A 17027-nucleotide genomic window follows, 5' to 3' on the forward strand; every position below is an offset into this window, starting at 1 on the left:
TGAGAAGAGTTGCTGTGAAAGCAGCAGCGGCAGTTTTCTGCCAGCTCCTCCAGTGGGTTTGAGCTAATAGTAGCTGTGCTGCAAACTTCATTTAATTTCTGTGGGCCTGTTCCAAAGCCTTCCTATTGACTTCAGGGGCATTGGATGGGGCTGTATGGTAGCTACAGCTTTGCTTTATGACTCAGTATCACTGCCTTGGAACAGCCTCTGCCAGACCAGTCAGATTTTCCATGAAAACATTCTCTGAGGAGAGAAGTGAGTTTTCAGCTAGCTGTCTGCTACCAGAAATGTCTGAATTTTCACTTGTGTGTTTTTCCCAAATAACTTTCTCCTCTGCCATGAGAAATTTCTGGGTTCCAGGTGGGGACAGTTCTGTGAGTGTTTTACAGAGAGCTGAGAACATCTGCTTGAGTCTTTACTCACCAGGCCTGCTTATTGTGTTTGAATGTTCCTTTTGTCCTTTCAGTAGATTTTCATACCACTGCCTGAAAAGAGAGACAGTGGATGGTTTTTGGACTCAAATATGCAGACCTTATTTCCAGTTAATCTTCTGTGATAGCAGTTGCTGCTGTGTGACTAAATGTCCTGTGACTAAATGGCTATGATAGTGAAGTAATTTTAGCTTAACTCCATGAAAATAAAAACTAAAACTATGTCTTTGTAAATCAGTATTTGTTATGAGCTAAACATATATCCCACTAGAGGAAAGGAGACTGCTTGCATTACCCAGCTATAATATATTCCTGCCTCTGCCTGTGGAAGTGCTTCCCCAAGGCTGCTCTATCTGGTTTGCATTTTTTCTGTTAGTTTGGGGGGGTTTGTTGTTTGGTTTTGGGCTGGTTTGGGTTTTTGGTTTGGTTTTGTGTTTGTGTGGAGCTTATTTTTTTTTGGGGGGGGAGGACTTTTTTTTTTGTTGTTGTTGGGGTTTTGTTTTGTTCTGTTTTTTCCTGAGGGAGAACCAGACCTGAGGTTTGTAGCCAGGTTTGTATTTTATTTTGGTTGTTTTGCTGCTGGAAATGATTAAGGGTGTGAAGTTGGAGGTGTTCAGGAGGAGACTTGATAGGGTGCTTGGTTGCATGGTTTAGTTGACTAGGTGGTGTTGGATGATAGGTTGGACACGATGATCTTGAAGGTCTCTTCCAATCTGGTCTGGTCTGGTCTGGTCTGGTCTGGTCTATTCTATTCTATTCTATTCTATTCTATTCTATTCTATTCTATTCTATTCTATTCTATTCTATTCTAATCTGCCTATGTAACACACCTACTACCATTCTGACTTGGCTCCTTATCTGCTCTGGGATTTTTGTTGCTGCTTCATCCTTACTGCACTGGGTGAGTTCAGAGGGCAGTTCAGCCTCGCCAAGAGAGAGGATTAATTTCTCACTGTATATTGGTCTCAATTTTTTATCAGCCTCTTTCTCAAACAGGTAAGGAGATGTGCAGAACTTCAGCCAGCTGGGGGTAAAATGTGCCTATGTGTGCAAGAGCAGTGGCTGGAAATACACAGCTGCATAGAGAAGTTGTAGAAGGAGGTATCATAGAAACAATAATGTTGGAAAAGACCTCAAAGATCATCAAGTCCAACCTGTCACACAACACCTCATGACTAAACCATGGCACTGAGTGTCACATCTGGTCCCCTCTTGAACACGTTCACTCCACCACCTCCCTGGGCAGCACATTCCAACAGCTAGCAATTCTCTCTGTGAAGAACTTTCTCCTAATGCCTAAACTTGCCCTGGTACAGAGACTGTGTCCTCTCATTCTGTTGGCAGTTGCCTGGGAGAATAGACCAGCCCCCACCTTTCTACAGCCTCCCTTCAGGTAGTTGTAGACAGCAATAAGGTCTCCCTTGAGCCTCCTCTTCTCCAGCCTAAACAACCCCAGCTCCCTCAGCCTCTCCTCGTAGGGCTTGTGCTCGAGGCCTCTCCCCAGCCTCATTGCCCTTCTCTGGACATGTTCAAGAGTCTCAATGTCCTTCCTAAATTGAGGGGCCCAGAACTGGACACAGGACTCAAGATCTGGCCTAACCAGTGCTGAGTACAGGGGCACAATGACTTCCCTGCTCCTGCTGGCCACACTATTTTTGATGCAGGCCAGGATGCTATTGTCCTTCTTGAGCACCTGGGCACACTGCTGGCTCATGTTCAGCCAGCTGTCAACCAGTACCCCCAGGTCCCTTTCTGTTTGGCTTCTCTCCAGACACTCTGGCCCCAGCCTGCAGAGCTGCATGGGGTTGTTTTGGCCAAAGTGCAGCATCCGGCACTTGGACTTGTTGAAGGTACTTGCACCTCAAAATTTATGAGTCACCTCCTGATATCTATCTGACTATCTTCCACCTTCATGCTAAGGAGAGAAGATCACTTCATTTGAGCAAATATAGGTAGTGATGCAAGTGGGCATGCCTGCATTGTCTTTGTGGGAGTCAGGAAAACTCCTCCTATTCCCCCTGGGAATGTAGACTTTCACTGCTCACTGAGCAAAGGAAAGTTGAGATGCATGGGCTGAAGTCACAGAGCAAACCATGGCACATCATGTTGAAGTGAGGATGTGAGTGGAAAGAGCTTCCCACGTGTCAGTGCTCAGAAGAAGGACGAAACAAGTAGTAAATAACAAATTATTATCAATTTGCAGTTTTGCTGCTGTCCGCTTCTCTGGTTGGTTTTCTTCCCCTCTGTTCTACGAATTCTATAGTAGTGCTATGAGGAATAATCAATTAATGCTCAGAAAGCAATTATAATGATTCCCAGTTTACACATGAATAAACAGAAGGCAGCTTAGGTGACTGAGTCACAATCATTTTCTGACTCTGATAGGGCATGGGCAGCAACAAAGAGCCAGCTCAGCACTTGTCCTCTAATTGCTGTTTTGCCAGAAAAAGTTAGGGCTGGAGATCAAACAGACAGCAGTGAGTTATAAAGCTCTCTAAACATAAACTGCTGTGCACTGGTTAAAATGAATAAAAAAGGAAAAGAAAAAGAAATTAACAAGAAATCATTGCACTCTGTAGTGATTTCACAAGCACTACACAGCTAAGGCAAGACTTGCCTGAGGTCTCACGGGATGGCTGTGGGTCACAGCAAGGACAGGACCCAGCAGCATGATTCTGGTACCCTGCTTAAGCACAAGACCATTGTTCCTTGCTCTGTGAACCTGATGTGTCGTCGTTGTCCTACCAATCCATGTGTGGTGCCTTTTCACATGTTCAGTCTGGTCAAGGTAGAAATGTCCTTTTTACCTGCATCATAGCTCACAATGCCCTGCTTTTGTTAGAGAATTTACAGCTTCAGTTCAGAGCTTGGTAGCTTGGTGGTGTGATCAGAGTTGTGGCTTGGTGGTGTGATCACTCGCTGGTGTTAGCCACAGTTCTGTGTGCCCCCCGAGTAAGTGCCTTTGGTACTGTGTGCTCAGATTGGGGAGGATGTTAGGAGGATCACTCTTTCCTTCTCCAGGGACTAAGGTGTTACCACGAAGTGAAACTATATCAGGATGAAGTTCCCCCTTCACATCTGGGGACATATTTTTGTTATTTGAAACCTGCAGAGCCCACAGAAGTGCAGAACAACAAGCCCAAGCTTTGCTGTCCTGCTCCATGTACTATCAGCCAAGCGAGCAAACCAGCTTTGGACTCCTCCGGGGTCACTTTATTTTTAGGGCTGATGCCTGAAGCAGAAAGCAAACAGTTTGATCTGTAGGTTCTGCTTTGAGCTTCCAGTGCTGGCAGCAAAAAGCAACTTCTTTTGACATGCAGGCTGGGTTTCACCAAATGAAAAAGCTGTTTTGGGGCAGTGAGCTGCCATATTCTGAGTGTTGGCTGTTCTGAAGCACAGCACAGCTCCTTGTCTGTCATAGAGCTGATTTATTATTGATCTCTTCAGCTTATGCTTGACATTCCAGCTGTTTTTTCTGTCTCTTTATTTTTAATATCAGCCTTTTTTTTTTCCCCTCCATGTTTTTTTTTGGGTTTTTATTTTTCCTTGTTTGTCTGAAATCCATCTTGGAGACACTTGTTGCCCAGTTCTCTGATCTGTTTTGAGCTTCTGCCAGCCACTGCTGCTGCCAGTGGATAAAATGACTGAGTCACCACTTTGTGAATTTTGCAGTTGCTAGTGGGGTGGCAGAGCTGAGGCCATCATGAACAAATCAAGCAACCACAACAAAGGCCAAAACACAAACACTGGGACTTAACCTCAAAGCATATGCTGGAGCCCAATGAGGTGACAGCCAGCAAAATGCATGCAGGACCTCAAAGCATTACTTAATCTCAGTCCTACTTTAACCACATCAGAGGCATACACCTCACAGAGCTCTGGAACAGGGGAGAGGGTGGAAAGAAAAGGTAGCAGTTACCAAAGGACTTTTTTTTTCTCATTCCAGAGTGAATTTATCAGAGCAGGGCAGCAGACTGAAAAAAAAATGTAAAAGAGAAACCAAGGAAAAAACCCAAACACCACCACAACAACATGCTCAGGGTTACTGAACACAGCAAAGGTGCAGCTGAAGAAAGCAGCACTAAATGCATGAGAGAAAGCCTGGCTTGGCAGATTTGCTCCTTCCCTGTGCTGCCCTGTGTGGCTGTGGCTCCAGGTGACTGTTTTGCATTGCTTCAGCTGGGTTGGCACAGGAGCAGGGAAGTCATTGTGCCCCTGTACTCTGCTTTGGTTAGGCCACGCCTTGAGTACTGTGTCCAGTTCTGGGCCCCCCAGTTTAAGAAGGACATCGAAACACTTGAAGGTGTCCAGAGAAGGGCAACAAGGCTGGGGACAGGCCTTGAGCACAGCCCTGTGAGGAGAGGCTGAGGGAGCTGGGATTGTTTAGCCTGGAAAAGAGGAGGCTCAGGGGTGACCTCATTGCCCTCTACAACTACCCAAAAGGTGGTTGTAGCCAGGAAGGGGTTGGTCTCTTCTCCCAGGCAACCAGCACCAGAACAAGAGGACACAGTCTCAAGCTGTGCCAGGGGAAGTTTAGGTTCGAGGTGGGGAGAAAGTGCTTCACAGAGAGAGTCATTAGTCATTGGAATGTGCTGCCCTGGAGGTGTTCAAGAGGAGATTGGATGTGGCACTTGGTGCCATGGTTCAGTCATGAGGTGTTGGGTGACAGGTTGGACTCGATGATCCTCGAGGTCTCTTCCAACCTTAGTGATACTGTGATACTGTGATACTGAGCTGGTCAGGCAGCTTACTGCTCCAACCGAGCTCCATTTCCCTGCAGCAATGGCAGTGTGCTGTCACCACATGCTGCCACTGGTTTGGCTCTGAGCTCTACCTTCTCTCATGATACTCTCCCAGCACCGACTTGTTCTCAGTAGCTGTTTCCCTGTTTCTCATTCTTTCTAGAGCGTTATATCAGGAAAAAAACTATCCCTGGTTGACCTGAAGGACCAGTAAGTGTTTAGGATCTCCACAGTTTTTCGAGAGGCGAGGCGAGGCGAGGTGAAGAGAGGCAAGGCGAGGGGAGGCAAGGAGAGGAGGGGAGGGGAGGCGAGGAGAGAGGAGAGGAGGGGAGGGGAGGCGAGGAGAGAGGAGAGGAGAGGAGAGGAGAGGAGAGGAGAGGTTTGGAGAGGAGAGGAGAGGAATAGGGAAAAAGCATTCCCTTGTCCAACATGCTTTGTGTACCAGACTTCAGAAGGGAAATCCAGGCGGTGAACAGCAGCCTGATGAGCTGCATCACTCTTGGTCTTGAGCTTCATCTTGTTTTGTTGGATCTAGAGCATGCCAAAAGGTCATTTTATGCCCTGTGCCAGAGGTTAACTGAAAGCAGAACTAAACAGCACTGCAATGCTGAAGCTGGTGGAGGCTTTGCTACATAATTTTAGCTCGATCAGGCTGCCCACAGAGAGAAAGGGGCATTTGTTATAATCTGGGCATCTGTGCCTACCTCTAATTTTGGTCACTTTCGTTAACAACACATCTTATTAGGGATAGACAAAGGAAAGGCTGAAATACATTCATCCAATCTGCAAGCAGAGGATGGGACTGTACCAGTGCTGCTTGAAATCTGCTGGCCTGTTTGCTTGTAAGAGCCCTGTAGTAAAAATAAATATATAAATAAATCCTTTCTTTAGCCCTGATGCAAAAGGGAAATGGGTTCCTATTTGCATTGTCCCCACAGTGTTTGTGTAATTAATGTACGTGGGGGTTCTCCTTCCCCCACGCTCTCCCAAGGTAAAAAATGACCTTGTCAAAACTTAGATTACAAAATCTTAGTTACTAAGCAATGGGTAGGGCCCCACTGGGATGGCATCCCGGCTCCTGAAATGGTATGTATAGTAAAAACTAATAAAAATGGTGTCAGAGGCTCTCAGGCTTCCAAGTCCCCTGCTGTGTGACCCCCTGATCCCAATTTATTAGCTGAACCCAGGGAAGCAGACAAACCTCGCTGGCTCCAGACTGTAGGCTCCAAGAAAGGAAATAATGTGTGCTCCAGAGCAGTGGCTCCAGAGCAGGGGGGATGGAAGGAGAGAGGGAAATCCTCGTGGAAAACTGGGGGCTGAGAGTAGTAGGGCTGAAGGCAGCTGCTGACAAGAGCCATCTGAGCAGGACTGGGAAGGGAAACTCACTCTGTGATATCTCAGTACCTTGACGTTCAGATGCTTTAAACATGTCCGAGAGGAAGGGAAGGAAGGGGGTGGGGAGAGCGGTGCTTGTAAGAAGGCAGCCAGCCAAAGTTGTTTCCTTTCATGTGTTAGCAGCGTGCTTGGGTCTGAGATCACCTTGTGCTGGTGACGGCGGATTTAGCAGCTGGGGGTGGCAGATGGAGTGGCGAGGAATGTGCCCTGTGGGTCAGGGGGGAATGTGCCTTCCCCCTTCCCGCTCCCCAACTGCAAGATTTTTCTCTTTAAAGCACTAAAGGTGGTGCAGCTCATCACGTTGTGCTAACCCCCTGGATTTCCTCTTTGGAGTGCAGTACACAGCAATTAAAGCACATTGCACAGGGGGAGTGGGGCTTTGCTGCTTCTTTCTTTCTTATTTTTTTCCCCTCTCCTGAAAAGCTGCCAAAGCAAAGTGATATTGATGATGGCTCGCTTCAATTAGCAGAGGCTGGCTAAGGAACAGTCACCTCCAGCCTGTTTTCCTCCCCCTCTTCTGCCTTGGACCAGAAACCTCTGTATTTTCTGTGCTTTCAGCACTTCTCTGTTTTGCACTTCTAATCTATGCCCAAATCGAGCTTAAGCAGGGGTAAGAAGAGTAGCAATAACTCTCCTTTAGTGCCAGCTGTTGCATACGTGGCACTTGAAGCCATGGCTCAGTAGTCATGAGGTGTTGGGTGACAGGTTGGACATGATGATCTTTGAGGTCTTTTCCAACCTCATTGAGTCTATGATTCTGTGATTCAAAGTGCTTTGGCTTCCCAGGGATGATGTTGCCAAGAGAAGGCACTTCTCTAAAGGCATGATTGTGCAGCAAAACAGCTGATGATGAAAAGGAATGGATAGAGCCTATGGGAAAGGTAAGCATATGGCAGCAGAGCAGAGCTGGCCCATTTGCAAGCTCCTTGTAGGTGTGTAATTTGCTCTCTGGAAACGTATCTGGGGTTTCCTGAGGAGGGACTGGCCCAGTGTTTCTCCTACTCAGTGATCTCCATGTTTGTTTCTAAGAGCAAACAAAAGGGCAGGCCTGTAGCTTTAGCTGCCTGAATGCTGTCTGGCTTGTATAAAAGAGATTTGTGATTGTATTCCCCCTTACCTGGAGGTATCATGCAGACATAACCATGGATGTAAGACCAGTACAGATGACAGATCTGGGGGCTGGAAAAAGCTGTGTGTGCAGTCAGGTTTTCTTTTCCATGCTATTTGGAAATAGGATGCAGGTCTAAAACTCTGGGATTTCCTGGCTCTGTTTCATTTATTTTTAAATGCCTGCCAGGGTGATCAGTTTGAACAACCACATCATTTCTGTTTGCTGTAATCAAACACAGGAATTTTGAAGTGTTGTCTAGAGCAAAGAAATGTAACTTGGTCCTCCTCTCTTACTCCTTAGCTGTAATCAGTGTGGGTCTGATGACTAGCAGAAGTCCTTCATAGAGGATGAGGATGTACTTCCCGTCCTGGATGCACACTGTAACCAAAGAGAACCTAAAGCTTCAGCCAGACTTGGCTCAGGTGTTGCTGTTGGTATGTTACTCTCCTATGAAGAAAGACTGAGAGAGTTTGGGTTATTCAGCCTGGAGAAGAGAAGGCTCCAGGGACATCTTCTGGTAGCCTTTTAGTGGCCAGTCAGGAAGCTGGGGACAGACTTTTTAGCAGGGCAGGGACAGGACAAGGACTTAAAGAGGGAGACTCAGACTAGATAGAAGGAAGATATTTTTAAGACTGAATGTGGTGAGACACTGGCCCAGGCTCCCCAGAGAGGTGGAAGATGCTCTATCCCTGGAACTATTCGCGGCCGCGGCTGCCTGCAGCGTGTACCCGCGGCGAGGGCACGGGCTCCGTCCTGCTGGCGACGTGTAACGGCGGAGAGATGTTTTTAACGCTTCCTGTTATGTACTAGTCTGAAAGCTAACACCACAGAAGGCCACTGAGGCTGAAGGCCGAATGACCTAGGCACAAGCCCTAGGAGGAGAGGCTGAGCGAGCTGGGGTTGCTTAGCCTGGAGGAGGCTCAGGGGAGACCTTCTTGCTGTCTACAACTACCTGAAGAGAGGTTGTAGCCAGCTGGGGGTTGGTCTCTTCTGTCGGGCAAGCAGCACCAGAACAAGAAGACACAGTCTCGAGCTGTGCCAGGGGAGGTTTAGGCTAGAGGTGAGGCTGGAATGTGCTGCCCAGGGAGGTGGTGGAGTGCTGTCCCTGGAGGTGTGCAAGAGGGGACTGGAAGTGGCACTTGGTGCCATGGTCTAGTCATGAGGTCTGTGGTGACAGGTTGGACTCGATGATCTTTGAGGTCTCTTCCAACCTTAGTGATACTGTGTGATACTGTGTGATACTGTGAGATCAGGTTGCTTGGGTCTCTGAGCAATCTGCTCTGGTTGTAGATGTTCCCTCTCACTGCAGGGAGGTTGGATTAAATGGCCTTTAAAGATCTCTTCCAACCCCAACCATTCTATGATAAAAGAACCTGAAATGCCATTTGGTGGTCCGCAGCTCAGTGTTTGCCTCTCTGCTGTGCAGTGAAATAGATGTGAACCTTTTGAGGGATAGGTGGATGATGAAGGCTGCTTCTTCAGGAGCAGAAGCTGGTTATGAAGAGGAACATAGCTGGAAGTGGTGCTGCATCTGTACTTCCTAGAACTGGAGTTTTCCACTCTTCTCAGTGAGGCCACAGTCCTGGATGCTGTAGCTCCTATATCCATGTGCTGCATCCATGTGACTGAAAATAGAGGGGGAAGCACATGCTAGACAAAGAAGGCTTCCCTCATGCATAAGCTTCAGTAAAAAGCAGCTTCAAACCTGAGCTAATACCACAGTCACCCTGCTGAAGGACATGTGTTAGGCTTTCTGTTGCATGTAGATGCATCATCTGGCTACTGATCTGGCGGTAGGTACACACTGCAGCTATGTCCTGCAAGTGCTTCATGAGACTTGAGGAGGGGAAGAGTGTTACTGCGTGGTTAGGTTGTGGTGGAGCCTCTGAATCCACAGGTTTAAGGGCAACAGTCTTCTTGCCTCAGTGGTGTGCTAAAGAAGTGTAAGGGTGGAGGGTTGTTCTTAATGTGGATCCCTCTAAAACTCGAGCAAGTTGCATTTACTCCATGGCCCTTGCCATCTGTGGCTGGCATATCATTTTTCTCAAGATAAGCTAAAATTTTTATGCCTTGTTGGATGACTTTTATCTTGCCATCACAGACAGCAGGCACTTGAAGTGTGAAAGGAATTGCTTTGGTTTGTAACTCGAATGTGAGGGGGGATTATTTTGCAAGAGGTCATGGGAGAGTGAGAGAAGTTATGATCAAGTTGTGCCTTCTGGATTACGCTGCAGGATGAAGATGTGGAAAGGGATATCTTCACTTTTCTTCCTTTCCCTTCTTTGCTGATGATTCAGAGCAGAAATTACCAAGGTCATTTTGTGTCAGAAAAGATGCCAAGCTAATCTGAAACATAAGGAGAAAAGCAAGTCACTGTTTCAAGTGCATTTGTGGTTCAGTTGAATGAAAACCCAGTCTTGCCAACTCATGGTTTGATCATCAGTGCTGCAATCTATATTCCTTTCTTATAGCTCCAGGTCTTGAGTTTTGGAAAGTCTTAAAATATATTCTAGCCAACCCTCCTCTTCCCCCAGAGGTTTAATGGTTTCAAAGAAAATGTAGCAAACATGACCTCAATGTACCCTCAGGACTTAGGGTAGTGGAAGAGAATGGATTAGAAAGTAGCTCAGATTGTGAAGTGAGAGGGTGGTGATAGTTCATATAAAAAGATAAAGAAAAAATAGGGTTTCTGTATTGCTGGATCAAGCTTTGACCAATACAAGAGAAGGTCCAGGATTTGGGCTCTGAAAAGGAGTTTCAAGTCACCTATTTGTAGTTCCACAGATTGAGCTAAGAGGGTGGGTGTTGAGTTTGCAGAAGCATGCTGGAGGTCTGTGTTGCAGATGTGAAGGCAGGAGAGCAGCTTCTAGGAATTTTTTACTCTCACTGTGGACTTGGTGACATTTGTGTAGATTTGGAGGATTATGATCATCCTATGTAAACTGACAATTTCTTCCTATATTGTGGCCCAAGTGAAACAATGTGAAGGACCCCTGTTGTACCTGCCCCTGGCCCTCTGACTCAGTGACAAGAAGGTTTGGGTTTTTTTTCTCTTTTCCCTACTTTTCTTAGAAGACAGCGGGGTGGAGGAAAGGACTGGGGGGAGTGGGATGGTTTAAATGTCTCTTCCTAGTGGAACACTGAAGTATCCTTACTGGGACCAAAGTATCAAGAGAAGCATAATCAGCAGGGCCAGGGAAGTGATTCTCCCCCTCTACTCTGCTCTGGTGAGACCCCACCTGGAGTACTGCATCCAGTTCTGGAGCCTCTATTGCAGGAAGGATCTGGACATGCTGCAATGTGTCCAGAGAAGGGCCACAAGATTAGATTAGAGGGCTGGAGCACCTCTCTTATAAGGACAGTCTGGGGCAGTGGGGCTGTTCAGTCTGGAGAAGAGACTGAAGTCCAAGGAGACCTTCTTGTGGCTTTCTAGTGTCTGTAGGGGATTACAAGAAAGCTGGGGAGGGATTTTGTAGGATATCAGGGAGTGACAGGACTAGGCGGAATGGAAAAAAGAAGTAGAAATGGGTAGATTCAGATTGGAGGTTAGGAAGAAGTTCTTCCCCATGAGGGTGGTGAGACACTGGCACAGGTTGCCCAGAGAGGTGGTGGAAGCCTCATGCCTGGAGGTTTCTAAGGCCAGGCTGGATGTGGCTCTGAGCAACCTGCTCTAGTGTGAGGTGTCCCTGGCCATGGCAGGGGGATTGGAACTAGATGATCCTTGTGGTCCCTTCCAACCCTAACAATTCCATGATACTATGGTTCTAGTATGTTGTGAATACTTTAACTTCTATCATTGTGGTGGATATTCATGCTCAGGGTGACTATCCCCACATAGAAAATGCATCAACTGACACACCAGTTAGTGCTTTAATGGAGTTAAAAGTCGAGTGTGGATTTGGAAGTATGGCAAAAGCAAGCAGCCTGCCAATGTGAATGAAAGATCTACTCTTCTTCCTGACCTTGAGAGCAGACTTCAAACACAAAAGGCCTTTTAAAAGTCTGTCCTGCCATATCAGTTGGTCTAGTAAAGAGATTTCCTTGGAAAGGAAAAGGAAGATGTATTCTGTAGTCAATAAGTTATGGGCTGGCTTCTGGATAGCAGTGAAGGGCAAGGTTAGGTTAGACTGCAGCAGGGATGTCTCCCAGAGTAGGTTTGCTGACAGTGACTGGAGCTGTCAATGACAATGACACTGGGGAGCATCCACCTCTATGTCTAAAAAATGTGCTGTGAATTTGGATGTGAAGCAGACCAGAGAAGATATAAAAGATGTGAAAGGAGCATGGGAGCTGCTCCCGAAGGTGAGATTTTGGACACAATGGCCTGTTTCTGTCAGGCTGTGTTAAAGTAAATAGGTTAATAGCTGGTTTGGGTTTTACCATGAATACTGCCTCTGATTTCCACTGAGACACAAGTTTGCCACAGAGTTTCAGAGAGGCTGCTCAGAAGTGGATTTGGCAAGGAAAGACAAAAAGAGGTAATTCAGTGAATCCATCCTCATTGCAATTAGCTTGACAGATGATGCAGAAACGTTGCTGTCGTTACAGAGCAAGGTAGTTTTGATCCCTCTGACCTAATCCATGTGTAAGATGATGATCTGGGACATGGAAGCAGCCAAGCACCAAGCCTCTGTACCATCAGCAGCTCTTCACCCTGGCTGAGCTCCCATGGGCACTGCAGAGCATGTGCTGCCTTGTGGATGGCAAAACACCCTCTCTGCAGTGGGATGTGAGGGCCAAAGGCTGAAAGGTTCTATTTTAAGAGAGTATAACTTTCTAGGTTCAGTTGGTCAGGTTTTCTTAAGCTGAGCCTAATTTGAGAAGATCAGGGGCTCCTGGCCTGTGCTGTTTCCTCTAGTTCAAACATGAGGGATAAAACCAAAGGGCAAAGCTGAGCTTGGGGAAGAGAGAATTTTAATGTAATGAAGTGATCTACACAGACTGCACATCATAGTCTCAGCCTGAACCTCTTGCCTTTCTATACAGTGTGTCTGAGATGTAAAGAACTGGAAAGGTGAGAGGGGCAGAAATGCCCAGACCAAAGCATGAGTAAATGCTGGTTACTCAAAGCCTGAAGGGGAGGGAGCCACAAGCCTATCAGGCTTTAAATCTATAAATAAAGGTACCGTGTTTATTTCCCTCTGGGGCCCCATTGTCAGAGAGACTTCTTCTCTCCCCCCCACCCCCACCCCCCTTGTCATGCCAAGAAAGATAGACACAGTTTGTCTGAGTGAGAGCAACTTGAGTGCCTTTTTCCCAGGGCTGTGGGGATGTGGGTATGACAGGGAAAGGTGCACTTTAAAAGGCCTCTTTCTGGAGGTGAACTCATCAGGCAGAAGAATATCTGGCGACCTACAGAGTCTGTTTATGGGCAGAAAGTAACATCTCTCTCTCTGTCTTTCTGCATTATGCTTAGGAGAGACATAACAGCCTGGTCATGTGCTGGAAAGAAATGATTCATTTCAGACTGGGTCTAAGTGAAACAAATGTATTACTCATGGGTTTTTTTTGTGCAACGGTAGTAAATTGTACTTATTAGAAAGGAGGGGTGGGCTGGAGGAGGGACAGTGGCCTGAAGTGTAAGCAATATGTACTAAAAAAAAAATAAATTAGAAATATGGTTGACCTCAGCTTCCTCATAATGAAAAGCTGCTGACAAATCTTGTGATTCTGTTTCTCTTTCTTTAAAGCAGCCCTTGGGGTTGCTCGTGGTTCAGGTGTGAGGACCAGATACTGACTCAAATCCTGGCTGGATGATTTTGCCATTGTTCCTCCAGAGAAAGGCTCCAGATTCAGTCATCTTCTGTGCTGATTGCTGAGTCAAATCACATTGCTGAGGTCTGATGGTGGTGGGGTGTGAAAGAGCTCTGGAGGCTGCTGAGCTGTGAGCATGGCTTTAGTGTGCATCTGAATGTTGTGGTGGCTCCTCTTCTGATAGCATTAAAATCCTGCAAGGTGCCTGCACCAGGCTCAGCTGATGAATGCCTCACAGCCCCTCAATAATTTTTGGTGGCTTTTTTCTCTTCTGCTTAGAGCAAATAATCCAAATCCCATTCTTACTCCCAGCATTATTTATCATTGAATTTTGATTAACTGAAACTTTTTAACCAGAGGAGCTAAGAAAATGGCAGAACAACCCTGTCACCTCTTTCATGAGCTTTGCCTTTACTTGCAAGTGTTAAATAAGACCACTTTGACCACTACTGAGTGCTATTTCCCTTCAGCCATGCTTGTGATGTAGAAGTCCCATGCAGCACTAAGCTGTGGTTAAGGCCACAAAGAGGGCTCTGGTGTCTGGTGTCCCATTTTTCCATCATTGACTTCCATTCATATCTGCTGAGTTCACAGAACAGAAGGTCTGTGGTACTTGGGAGAAGGATGCTCCTGAACACCTTACTTTGATCCCTCTCCACCAAGTTTATGGAGTTAGGACAGAGGTGGTGGCTTGGTTGCTGGTGTATGAAACATTGTGGAGGCATCTTTGCTCCTCAGCAGCCACACCACGGGGTCACTGCACTGGGAGCAAACTTTATCTGGAGTGGATTTTGGTGAGAGCTCAACTCAGGAAGGGATTAAGGAGAATAGATGTGATAACATTGTAAAAGAGATGAGCTTGACTCGTGATTTTCTATGGGGTTTGTGTGTATGTGTTTGTTTTCTGTATTGCTCTTCTGGCCATTTCTTTTCACAAATGAAAAGAAAGAAGCATAGGAGAAAGCAGAAGCATAGGAGAAAGCAGAGCTACTGAAGGGGGCTTTGACGAGACCTTCAGAGGTCCTTCCTAGCCCCCACCATTCTGTGAGTTATTCTGTGAAGGTTCTGTGATTCTGACTGGTTTAAGGGGTGGTCAGATGTGTCCCTGCAGCTGGACAGAACTAATCCTTGCCCTTTGGTAAAGCAAGCTGTAAAAAGCACCAGCACTTCTGAAAACAAGGACTGAAAGCAGAGCCACAGCATGCTTCAGCCCCAGAGATTTCACTGGACTTGTCTTAGTGACTGTGTAAGAGAGACTGGTTAGGAAGCACCTGGAAGCTTATCTAATTTTCTCAGCCATTCCGGTTCATCTAATGCAAGATCTTATTTCTGCCTACAAACGCTGCTGTGCCCAGGTCCTTAGACCCTCAGTGCAGAAGCAAAGCCCTGTAAGAAAAACATTTTGAGACAAAATGGAAATCTGATTTCCTTCTGTTGTCGGTCCTAACTTTACCCCAGTTCTCAGAGGGCTGTGAAATGTTGTGCTGTATTAGTGCTCCAACCATCATGGAAAAAACATTCTTTTCTTTTCTTTTTTTTTTCAGGTTTTTGTATTCACTTTGCACTTTGTCAGTTAAAATAAAAAGGCTGAAATTTGCTGGTGGGCAGGCTATGACATGTTTTCAAAGGCCCTGGTAAGTACCATAGCACTTTTGATGTCTATCTGTCTGTCATATCTATCTCTATGTCTCTGTCTCTGTCTCTATCTCTGTCTCTGTCTCTTCCTCCATCTCTACCTCTACCTCTATCTCTATCTCTATCTCTATCTCTATCTCTATCTCTATCTCTATCTCTATCTCTATCTCTATCTCTATCTCTATCTCTATCTCTATCTCTATCTCTATCTCTATCTCTATCTCTATCTCTATCTCTGTCTCTCTCTCTGTCTCTATATCTATCTCTGTCTCTACCTCTACCTCTATCTCTACCTCTACCTCTGCCTCTACCTCTACCTCTACCTCTACCTCTACCTCTCTATATCTCTCTCTATCTCTATTTCTGTCTCTACCTCTATCTCTACCTCTATCTCTACCTCTATCTCTACCTCTACCTCTAGCTCTAGCTCTACTTCCACCTCTACCTCTACCTCTACCTCTACTTCTACCTCTACCTCTACCTCTACGTCTACTTCCACCTCTACATCTACCTCTACATCTACCTCTACCTCTACCTCTATCTCTACCTCTCTCTCTCTCTCTCTCTCTCTCATCTCTCTCTCTCATCTCTCTCTCTCTCTCTCTCCCATCTCTCTCTCTCTCATCTCTCTCTCTCTCTCTCTCCCATCTCTCTCTCTCTCATCTCTCTCTCTCTCATCTCTCTCTCTCATCTCTATTTCTATCATCTCTCTCTCATCTCTATCTCTATCTCTATCTCTATCTCTATCTCTATCTCTATCTCTATCTCTATCTCTATCTCTATCTCTATCTCTATCTCTATCTCTATCTCTATCTCTATCTCTATCTCTATCTCTATCTCTCTCTCTATCTCTCTCTCTATCTTGGTGCCATGGTTTAGTGGATTAGATGGTGTTGGATGATGGGTTGGACTCAATGACCTTGAAGGTTTCTTCCAACCTGGTCTGGTCTGGTCTGGTCTGGTCTGGTCTATTCTATTCTATTCTATTCTATTCCATTCCATTCCATTCCATTCCATTCCATTCCATTTATCTCTATCTCTATCTCATCTCTCTCTCTCTCTCTCTCTCTCTCTATATATATATATATATATGTGTGTGTGTGTGTGTGTGTGTGTGCAGATTTTCATTGTTGCATTTCTAATTAAGAGTTCAGTGAAATGTAGAAGGGTTTATAGCAGGAAAGCTAAAAACAAAAAAGGAAAAAAAATGCCCTAAGCCTGGATGGCTTCTGGTTGCAGAAAGCAGCTGTAGAAACCCAGGCAAAGTGAAATCAGAGTTCAACAAATCCGCTGCTGCTTTATGAAAATCACATCTATGAGTCAGCAGAACTAGCTCCTCTCTCATCTAAAAATGCTCATCTTGGAGATGTTCACAGCCATGGCAGCTCCCAGCCCCAGTGAGGCGTGGCTGGCGTTGGGGATGGGGCGCAGCGCTCAGCTGCTCTTGACGCCCTCGGTGGAGCGATGCCGGTGGTGGCCGCAGGAGCTGTGGATGGATCCCTCTGCCTGGAGCGTGCTGCTGATTCTTCAGGAGCTGCTCTGCACAAGCCTGGGGCTGTGGCTCATTCAGAAGCCTGGCACGAGCTGTGCTTACCCCCTTGCTCTCATGCATGATCAGGGGCAGCCAACTCTTTGTTTAAAAAAAACCTAATTTTTTTTCGTGCCATGGAATTACTCCAGGCATCTGACTTACTCTCTCAGCTTTCCTTGGCAAAGCAGCCTCACCTCCCCAGCAGAGTGACTCAGGATGCTCATTTTGCTGGCTAAGGCTTTCTCTCTCTCTTCCTCCACATCACTGTACATCCTTTCCCTCTTTCCTTTGCTGCTCCTGAGCATTTTCATCAGTGGGGCTCATTCAGAAGCACAGCCATCTTGTTCTGTGTTGATCCATCTTTGACATTTTCTGACCTGCTCCTCTGAGCTGCACTTAGCTGATCAGAATCTCAAACAAGCTCCTTC

General features: G+C 46.3%; 1 long non-coding RNA gene across 3 annotated transcripts in view; it reads left to right on the plus strand.

Moving 5' to 3' along the window:
- Positions 1–17027, plus strand: part of LOC137446839 (uncharacterized) — a 57169-nt gene that overhangs the window by 7870 nt on the left and 32272 nt on the right. For all 3 annotated transcript variants that reach the window (XR_010988736.1, XR_010988737.1, XR_010988735.1), the window contains exon 4: positions 14978–15067. This is a non-coding gene — a long non-coding RNA (uncharacterized lncRNA). The remainder of the gene's footprint in view (positions 1–14977; positions 15068–17027) is intronic.

This window comes from Melanerpes formicivorus, unplaced genomic scaffold (assembly GCF_026170545.1).
Source record: "Melanerpes formicivorus ecotype bairdi unplaced genomic scaffold, bMelFor1.0.p_v2 SCAF_19, whole genome shotgun sequence".
NCBI classification, from domain to species: Eukaryota; Metazoa; Chordata; class Aves; order Piciformes; family Picidae; genus Melanerpes; species Melanerpes formicivorus.